Raw genomic sequence first — 11,262 nt, forward strand, 5'->3', positions numbered from 1 at the left:
TTGAATATTTTTTGGAAATATTTCACTGGATGTTTTGATATTTATGTAATTTTTATTAAATACAAAATTACGAGGACTCTTGAAGTTAGTGTCATAGCATAATTAAAGTCATATAATTATGTTTTAAATATTCTATAATAATTTAGTTATATTTTGAAATTAGTCATTTTTTCTCAATGTATTTATGTTGCCTATCGTTAAGGAATTTTGATAATTTTTTAATAATATTCAATTATGCTTTGAGTAATAAAATGCATAAGAAATATGTATGATGGTGAAATAAATTTGATATGATGTGATTTGATGTGATGTGATTCCAACATCGATGGGTGATCGAGGTAAGAATTTATTTTGCCAGCACTAGTGGGTGACCAAGGTGGGACTCTATTTTGCCAATGGTAGTGGCTGATCGAGGAGAGATTCTATTATGTTAATGCTAGTGGTTTATTACAATGGGATTCTTTATTCCAGCGCATACGGGCTATAAAGATGAGATTCTCTTATGCCATCTTCAATGGTCGATGGAGGTGGGATTCTATTATGCCGGGGCTAGTGATCTACCAAGATTTGATTTTGTTAATGAAGATATATGAAATTTGGGATTAAAATTCATTATAATAGTCACTAAAAAATATTTGCTTATAATTCATCAGTTTAATTATAGCTTTTGAAGTTATTTATATGCTTATATGAAGTTCAATTTAGCTTATGTTTAAGTTTTAATTTTCATAAAATACTTTTGTTTATTATAACATCACAATATTTTCAGCCTTTTTGTATCAGGCATTGATTTCTATTTTAGTCCAAGTTAGTTTACTGAGTCATGTTAGCTCATTATGGTTTTTCTTCTATTTTCAGGCCAAATGAAGGGTTAGGGGTGAGCTAATTACTTTTGAATAGTAGGCGCATATTAATGCTATAGCTGTACTTTTTTGTTTGATTAGTTTATTTTTGCAGGCTTAACTTTTATTGTTATTATTTTCTCTATTACTAAGCAAAGTTGTAGATAAAAATCAATTGTACACTCATTTTATTTATTTTATATGTATGTATTTCATTTTGCTATGTTTAGTGTTTTGAATTGCTAATCCACCTCAATAAAATCTAGATATGACCAATGGTTAAAGCTCTAGTTAGGTAGCTCATGTTCAAGGAAAAACTCATTTGATCAATTCTAAGACAAATTCTAGGATAGTAGGTATTGTAGCTCAGTCGGTATACATGGCTTATACATAGGTTTTTGGTGCCTAACTTGATGATATGTGAAAGTGCTATGATAGCACTAGAAAGTTCGTTAGGGAAAGCCCTTATGAACTAGTCCCAAGGCTAACCAAGAGGGAGGGGGGGGGTGAATTGGTATTTTAAAAATCTTTTGATCAAAACACGATCTTAAAACAAAAAGTAAGATTCACCATAGAAATCAAAGTGTGGAAAATAAATGCAAAAGTAGTAATAAAGAACACAAAAATTTATAGTGGTTCGGTCAACATGACCTACGTCCACTCCCTGGAAGCACCCTCCGAGTGTTGCACTAAACTCAGTGTCTCTCCTTTATCTCCTATAGAAAGGTGGAGAAGCATATATAAACCTCTTTTCCACCAACCTAGGTGAGGTAGAGAACCCAATTCCTTTTGCTTCTTCCACAAACAGGCATAGAACCCAACTGCTTTTGCTTCCTCCAGAAGCAGACAGAGAACCCAACTCTTTTTGCTTCCTCCTGAAGCAGGCAGAGAACCCAACTTCTTTTACTTTCTCCTAAAGCGTGTAGAGAACTCAACTCCTTTTGCTTCCTCTTGAAGCAGGCAGAGAACCTTGATCAGATGCTGAAGTTTACCTCTCTAGAACCCCCAAGGAACTAAGGACGATGACTGGAGAAGACGACAACGGATCCTTGTTTGGAGCAACCTTTGTGAACTCCCTCATAAACGCCCCCTCATAAGATCCTCTCTCTCTCCCTTACTCTCCCTCTCCTCTTATCTCTCTCTGGTTAAAGCAACAATAAAAGAAGTTCTAAAAGGTAGAATAAGAGCTCTTAAATATAAGAGCTTCAAAGTAGCTCTTATTTTATAGAAATTGAATTTATCGTCTAGGACAATATGGATATCGTCACGATCTATCAACATAAATTTTGCTCAATCAGCCCGGTCAGTTTGGGACAATTAGAAGATTTTTGGTCATATCATCCAAGCTGATATAATATTATCCTGTATGATTAGTACAATTCCTTGAATATCATCTAGACAATTACTCTAAAAGGATGTCTGGATGATGAAAAAATAGCTTAATCGTCCATGCCGATCTCACGATCATTCTGGATGATGTGATTTAGTAATCAAACCTTATTTACTTTCCTAAATTACTAGATTAATTTAGGCATAATTATGCTGCATCATCCAGGATGATGTGTTGGATGATATTCAAAAATAAAGAATACGTAAATAGTTCTATCGGTTGATTCTTTCTGATTAGCCTATCATCCCGGTAGATACAAATATCATCCAGGATGATGTGCTTAATGATGGCTGCCTTAACTAGGATGCCCTAATTAGTGTTTTTATTTTTAGCTAATCATCCAGGATGATTTTCAGATCATCCCAAACAATGTGATCAAAATAGAGAACTCTAATTAATAGACAAAAATTTTCCCCCATGTGTGTGTGTAGGGTTACTTAGCATAAGGAACCACACCGTTTACAATAGACTCAGGAAAAATTACAAACTGACTCAGACCTAATCTACCCAATCTTGAGCTGGCTTGAGTTGTACTCGGTCTTATGGACCTGAAAAGTTAGTAGGCAAGGCAGTCGTAGAAAATCATGAATGTTTGCTATCATAAAAGTTTTAATCCATGAAATTCGATTTGCAATAATATGGATATATATTTATAGAATTTGATAAGATTATAACTTTCTGGAATTTCAAGGTTTATTGACGCTAGAGAAATTAAGGATTAGCTAATGAGGATGGATAAGACTCTATATTGGATGTATTATTCTCTTGAGAGGGGAGTTGTGTTAGCTACATTTTTATTTGATGCTGAGGTATTGGGGGTTGAGCCAGTAAATAGAAGTTTTAGGGCCATGTGAATACCATAGATACTTAAAAGAAGTTTATAAAGACATCCAAGACATAATTTGTAACTTTGTTTTCTAGGAGACAACTATAGAGTTCTTTTCTAACGTTCATTCAAGGAAGTATGTTAGTGATGCATTATGAGGTAAAGTTTATCGCTCTCTCCATATATGCTTCAAAATTGGTTAGTTCTTTTGATGAAAAGTGTACAAATTTTGAGAGGGGCTCTAAGAACCATTAATGTAACCATTATTAATATAAGATATTATAGATTTTGCTTAGTTAGCTGAGATGGCCAAGAAGATAGAAGCTGACCTGATGAGAGTACAAGAATGATGGACTATGACCAAGAAAATATTTTGTAGTGACATGGCTGGCAGTTTCCATTTCATGAATAAGAAAAGGTTTGTACCTTCTAAGTTTAGGAGGGGACAATCAATAGCAATTTTTCCTAGATCTATTAAAGGTAGTGTTGCCAGTTTATGGGGTTCAATTAGTGGGTTCAAGCTATTATGTTAGTAGTGTGGCAAGAGGCATAGTGGTTAGTGCTATAAAGCATCACGAATTAGATGATTGAGTGACCACGGGGTGTATTTGGCATACATTTTGATTTGAAAGTTAATAGTGTTGGGAAGCTAAAAGTTGGTAGGGCAAGTTTAGTACTACCTTGACCATATTCTGAGGCTTCTAATTGCTGGGATGTTTTTTCAGTATCATGAGGTCATTATTATAGAGGTTAACACAGTACTAGTTGTTATGTTACTTTGACTCTAATACAATTATGAGTTTATAATTTAATACAGTAGGAGGGTTGTGATGCTCCAAATATTGTGACAAGTATGGTTTACATCTTTGTTCAACTATATCATATTTTGTTTGATTCTAGATCCATCCATTCATTTATTTCTAAGTAATTCCTTGATTTATTACACTTGTCTTTAACTTTTTTTTTTAATCTTTTCTCTTTCTATTACCTTACTATCTAAAGATGGTATGATAGCTATTAGGGTCTATTTTTGTGATATTGAAAATTTTGAGATGAAGTGAAAATGCAATTTAATTTTATTACCTATTTTTATATTTAATATTATATTGGACATATATTGGTTGAGTTGATATGAGGCTTAAATTGTTTGTGTGAATAGGTGAGTCACTTTATTTTATTTTTTTTGGGAGAACCATAGAGGGACCTAGCACTAATTCAGGAAAAAATTATACAGTCCTTAAAGGGACCTCAAGCTCACTAATGCTTATAAGAGCTACAAAAAGAAAGCAAAACTAACCTAAGAGCTTGAGTTCCCTACTAAGCAAAAATATAATATAACCTAGGAACAATCTACGGTGCACAAGAACGAGCACCCAAAAAGGAGGAAGAGACCAAAAAACAACATCCAGATCCAGCTTCCCTTCCAAAATGACACCGAAATGAACACCTGCACTAAGAAATTCTACAAAAAAAGGTGATGTCGAAGTTAGAAATAGCACAAATATAACCAAAAGATAGCATGTTTATAGTCCTAGTAGTATAAATAGCACAAACAAATAATAAGAAGCTAACACAGGGTATTAACAAGCATCAGATCACTATCAACTAAGCAGCTAAGATAATCTACATTAACCCAATAACCCACATTGGCGTAAACATAGGAAAAGATAGAAGAGATAAATAGCTGGTTCACCACCAATATAGGATAGATAGCCCTATCATTAGGACAAAAACTACACCACACTAACCCTAGACTCTCAACAAGATGCCAGGTACCATAAAACCAGAGACAAAAGCCACCAAACCCAACAAAAGCAAAGATAGAGAGGCTCTAGAAAAAGCCCACTAGCAAAGCCCCCAAAAAACCCAGGAAAAGCATATAGAAATAGAGAATTATTGGTAACACAGAGTAGCATAGAGAAGCATTATTGGCACCCAAATAGAACCAGAGAAGTGAAAAGAAAATAACACAATGGGGTAAGCCTGATACAACTCCAAAAAACTAGATAACACAACTAGACAACCAAACTTAACAACATGGAGTAAACAAGACTCCCAAATACATGGAGGTCAAATCTACAGAAAATAAAGCCACAAAACCTAGTAAAAGAAAAACCAGAGAGGGTCCAGAAAATGCCCATTAGCAAGGCCCCAAAAGCACCCATGTAAAGGTTACATAAATAGAAGATTCTTGGGATCATAGAGCAACATAGGGTATCACTGTTGGCACCCAACCAAAACCATTACTTCGAGGAGAAAAAACCCATTGGGGTTAACCTGCAGCACAATAACCAATGGGCAACCCCCAAACCAAAAAAATCAGAAACCTCAAGCTCCAGCCACCAAACCACATTAAAATATAATATAAGGTAGGCCAATTTTATCTAATCTTAAGAGCCCATTTAAGGGGGAAGGTCAATTAGGAGAAGAAAAATAAGTAAAAACAATCCAAATCTCTCCTCAAATTGGCAAGCCACTCGACACAAGCATTCCCCTGCCTATACACATGAGAGAAGGAGTAGTTAACAAAGATAAAAAATGCTTAATATCCCTCACGAGATAAAAAAGAGCAGGATTATACTCAATATCATCAACAATATTTAAACAATGAATACTATAAATAGAATCAACTTCAATACGAATGTTAGAAATGTAAAGGGAAATGCATAATCTAATCCCATGAAGAATAGTCAAGAGCTCGACAAAGTTCACATCACAATTCTATAAGGGACCCACAAATGCCATAACAATACTCCCATGACTGTCCCTAATAATCCTACCACACCTCGAGGTGGGACCAACGACAACACCATCCACATTCAACTTATAAGAGTTTTTAGGAGGTTTGATCTAGTAAACAAACCTAGGTTCAATATGAGGATGAACATCCTCCAACTGGAGACCTAAATTAGAAGCCATAAAGAAGTAATTCCTAAAATTCTTGATAGAGAGCAAATTAATAGAAAAAAGCCCCAAAACCTTATCTTTCACATTCTTAATAATCCTATGAAGGTTTATACCATCACCATTAAAAATGGAATTATTTCTATCCAACCATAAATATCAGAAAATGAGATAAGGAATAATATTTCTGATATGGCCTTTAGACTTAATAAACCAAGAGTTAAGCATAGCATTAATAGACAATTTAGCATTAAAGCAATTTAATTAAAAATATCATCAAAATAAGTCCAAGTTTTAATAGCTAAAGGACTAGAGAGAAAAACATGATGCATAATCTCCACATGATAACAATATTGGCTCTTGGATGACAAAATAAAGTCTCTTTTAATTAAATGATCATTAGTAGGAAAATTCTCCAAATGAACATAGCCACAGTGGAAGTAATACTTTTATGCCAAATCATAGAAAAAATATTAGTAACATTATTCTTGGTTCTAAATGCATGCCAAGCATCCTTTAATCTAAAACCCCCATATTTAGATAAATTGCATAATAATAAATCATCTGAGTCATTGTTCATGGGGAGGTTCAAAATTTATTTAATAATAGAGTCAAGAATAACATTAACATGTTTATCATAATCCCAATATTTTTTAGTAATGAATAGTTCACCTTAACTGCCGTAATGGAAGAGGTGTTAACAATGGAATCAATAGAATGTGCATCGAACCAATGATCTTTCCAAAAGAAAATGTTCCCACCACCAAGCCTCTAAGAAATGTGGGGATCAACAACCCATTTAACCTTGTAAAGTCTCTGCCACACTTTAGAGTCACCTTTGTTAAAAAAATAAATAATTGAGTGCTTACACACACAATACTTAGCAAACATAAAATTAGCCTAGAGGCTCACTCTAGCACAAAAGTTGTGCCACAAATTGCAAGAGAATGCATATGAAAAATCATACATAATCTTACACCCCAATGCTTCCTCATCCAACATACTAAAACATTTGGCCCAAGAAGACCAAATAATTTTAGAATTGCTGTTAGCCCCTTTCCAAAAAAAAAAAAATATTGAAAAGTTAATCAATTCTATTGCAAACCGCATGACTAGGTTGAAGAGTTTGAAAATCTTAAACATGAAGAGAGCAAAGAACACTTCTAATGAGAATTAATCTACCCCCAAAACTTAAAAAATTATAATCCCAGGACAAAAGCTTGTTTTTCACAGAAGTAATCAAATCATTAAAGAAAGTTTTCTTTCTACCTTTAAATAGAGGAAACCCAAGGTACTTAATAAGCAAGTCACCTTGTACAAAACCAGTCAGACCTTTGATAGACAAAATATAGTTATTAGACATTTTGTTGGATGCAATAAAATAACACTTTTGCTCATTCAGAGAGAGCCCACTAACAATTTCAAAATTATGAAAGAAACCCATAAGTCTTTTAATCATATTTAAAGAAGCATTCATAAAAATAATAAAATCACCGACAAAACATAAATAAGAAATAGGAAAATCATCCAAGGCTTTAAAGTAGAGGCTAGGGTGATTCTCAAAGAGGCTAGCAAGGCCTCTAGATAAATACTTCATAATAATAATGAAAAGGGAAGAGGAGATAGGATCACCCTATTTTAAGCCATGAGAGGATTTAAAAAACCTGTGCTTTTGCCATTAACAATAATAGAAAAATAGGATCCTTCAATGCAATTTTGATAAGATTGATAAAAACTAAATTAAAACCAAATAAATGCAGAATATTGTAATGAAAGTTCCAATCAATGTTGTCATAAGCATTAGAAATATCAAGTTTCAAGAGAATGTTGCCACCTCTCACCCTAACATCTAGGTCATGTCAAAATTCCTGGGACAAAAGGATATTATCAATGATAGCCTGCCCCTTGACAAAACCCATTTGAAATGGAGAAATAATATTAGGGAGAATGGAAGCTAACAGACTCATAATAATTTTCAAAATCAACTTATTAAAAAAGGTGCAAAGACTAATAGGTCTAAAATCATTCTAATTACTAACATATTTACTTTTAGGGATGAGAATAATAGAAGTAGAAGTAAAAAATTTAGGAATAATACAAAAAAAAAAAATCCATAACAACAGAATAAAGATCATTACTATTAATATGCCAATCTTCCTAGAAAAACTTAGTGGTAAAACCATCCGGCCTAGCCATATAGTCATCATTCATGCTATGAACAATCCTATTAATTTCCTCTAAAGAAGGGGGTTTAGAAAGGGACTCATTATCATCTTGAGAGATGAGATTAGGGACAATAGAAGGGTTATCAATATGGTCAGTAGTAAAATCCTTATTGAGATGGTTTTGAAAAGGCTGAACTGCCAAATTAGCAATTTCCTCAACATCCTCAGTAACATAGCCATAATTATGATTAATTTTATTAATGGAGTTTTTGACACGTTTCCTCTTAACCAACGCATGGAAATATTTGGTGTTATTATCACCTTCTACAAGGTGCTTTGCAACTGCCTTTTGTTTTCAAAAGGCTTTCTCATGAGCTTGTAATTTAAAGAGATAATCTTTGGCATCCCTCAGCAAACTAAAATTATTGTTAGAAGGAAATTATTGACATTTAAGCTCAATAGTGTTCACTTTATCTTCAGCATTCAAGATATTGGTAAAAATATTTTTAAAAACATGATGATTCCACCAATTGATAATTTACTTAAGTCTTTTAAGTTTAAACTAAAATATCTTCATACCAAAAATAGAATTATCCAGATGTTAGGGGAAAGGAAAATTTTCCTAAACCAAGTCCAGAAAAGAATCATGAAGCAACTACATATTTTAAAATCTAATTTGACGAAAAGAACTTATATACCTCATCTTGAGGCTACTTAACATTGGAGAGTGGTCAGAAAGAGTTCCTCTAAGATGCTCAACAGAAATATAATTAAAAGAGTTAAGCAAAAATCATTAAACAACACCCGATCCAACCATTGCCATAAATAACCATGATTGAAATTAATTTTTGTTGAAATTAGATTAGTTTGTTAAGCCTAAGTTATTGTCCCAAAGCTAACCAAGAGGAGGGGGGGGGGGGGGGATTGGTAATTTAAAAAATTTCTTTTGTATTTAAAATTTGAAAACTATTGAAATTTTAAAGCAAGTTAATTAAAGTTTCAAAATAATTTTTCAATCACAGATAAACAACTTGTAGTAAAAACAATTGCAGAATTAAAAAGACACAAAGATTTACAGTGGTTCAGTCAAACACGACCTACATCCACTCCTTGAAGACTCCCTTTTCAGGTATTGCACTATTATCAAAAGTGTCTCTCCTTTTACCCCCACAGCAAGGCTGAGAAGCCTTTATAAAACCTCTCTTCCATAAATCCTCGGTGCAGTAGAGAACCGTCATCCTTTCACACTCTCCAAGTGTCGGTAGAGAACCGTCATCCTTTCACACTCTCCAACTGTCGGCAGAGAACTAGATCTTCTTCAAAGATCTTCTCACGAGCAATCTAGAAAGATAAGAGGAAGAGTGAAAAACACAAATCATATAAAGATCCTTACCTTTGAGTAACCTTGTGAACCCTTCACACTCCACTTACAAGATTTCTCTCTCAAATACTCTCTCACACTCTCTCTTTCAATTGCCCTTGAAAAATCATGAAGATCAAACTTTTTCATGTCAGTTTTAGTGGACTTTTTATACTCAAAACACGAAAAACTATCCAGAAAATTAAATTTTATAATTTTGAGCATACACGATTGAATTTTGTACGTACGAATAATTTAAAAACTATTACGTACGAACCTATTATGAATCAGTATGAAATCATTTTCAAATTCATATAAATGAAACGTCGGGATGAAATGGGACCTCATAATTTCAAACTCTAGATGTATACAAACTGGGTTCATACAATACAATCCATACTTAGAAAAAATATTTTTATACGAGAATGGACCCGTCAATTTTGTACTCATGAAAGCATGTACGAACTGGGATCATCCCGTATGATCCATACTTAGAAAAAAATATTTTTGAGCGAACAAGGACCCATCCAATTTGAACTCTGGAAGGCATGTACGAACTAGATTCATACAGTACAATCCATACTAAGAAATTTTTTTATTTATGTTCATTCGACTGCTCATTAGGAATATAATTGACCATATTGTCCCATACGAATGGATATCATATAGTATGATTAGTTTTTAAAAAAAATATGAATTTTAAACTCTCCCCCAGTGTGTGTGTGCTTAGTTACTTAATTACAATCACGCTATCTTAGACTCAATAAAATGGAAAAAATAGATTTCAATTATAATAAACTCTAAACTTATCTTGATTTGAAGTCTTCAACAATCTAGAGTATGATTTCCTTAAAATAATAGTACACACAAGAGCAAAACAATTCTTTAAAAATATTTTAGGAGAAATAATAATCAAATCAATAATATTTGGAATCATAAAAAATATACAAGTTTACAAGAATATATAACATGCAAGAACTAAGTAGTAATTATCTCAACAATCTCCCCCTTTTTTTATGATGGCAAAATAATTATTATTTAAGTATAATTGAATACCCTAAATTTCTTCTTAACTCACCTAAATGAATAAGCATGTGAATATAAGGGAATTTCTTTTAAGAACAAATCAATTTTTTAATTTTTTATAAAATCACACAAAATACTTGAAACACAAAAATAAAATAATACTAAAAAAAATAAAATAGCACTAACTAACCAAAATAAAATAACACTAACAAACCAAAATAAAATAACACTAACAAACCAAACTAATAAAAATGAAAAAAATCAAATGCAAAAATAAATAATATTTCTCCCCCTTTTTGACAACAACAAAAAGAAGGAAGAAGTGAAAAAAATGAAAGAAATTATATGAGAAGCCTATAATAATTGATCTTAAAAGAGATTGAATTATAATTACAATAATAAGATTAATGTTCATTAAATAAAAATAAAGATTTAAAATATTTAAATTAAAATATAACATAGACAAGAAAAGTATATCAAGGTCATGAAACATTCTAGACAATTAGATAAGGAGAATTAATGCAAAAGTGATGAAATGAAGATTAATTAAAGTCAGTTTTCATTACAAAATATAATTGGACATTAGATTAATTTGAATTTGAAGATTAAAAGATAGAGAAAAGAATATTATCAATACACTTATTTGGCGACTTTGCACATCTTTTCAAATATTTGTGGACACTTTATGCATCTTTTTTGTATTTGGGCTAATTTTGTGCCTCTTTTCAATTTGAAAATCTTTGCGCATT

Source organism: Dendrobium catenatum, unplaced genomic scaffold (genome assembly GCF_001605985.2).
Source record: "Dendrobium catenatum unplaced genomic scaffold, ASM160598v2 fragScaff_scaffold_665, whole genome shotgun sequence".
NCBI lineage: Eukaryota > Viridiplantae > Streptophyta > Magnoliopsida > Asparagales > Orchidaceae > Dendrobium > Dendrobium catenatum.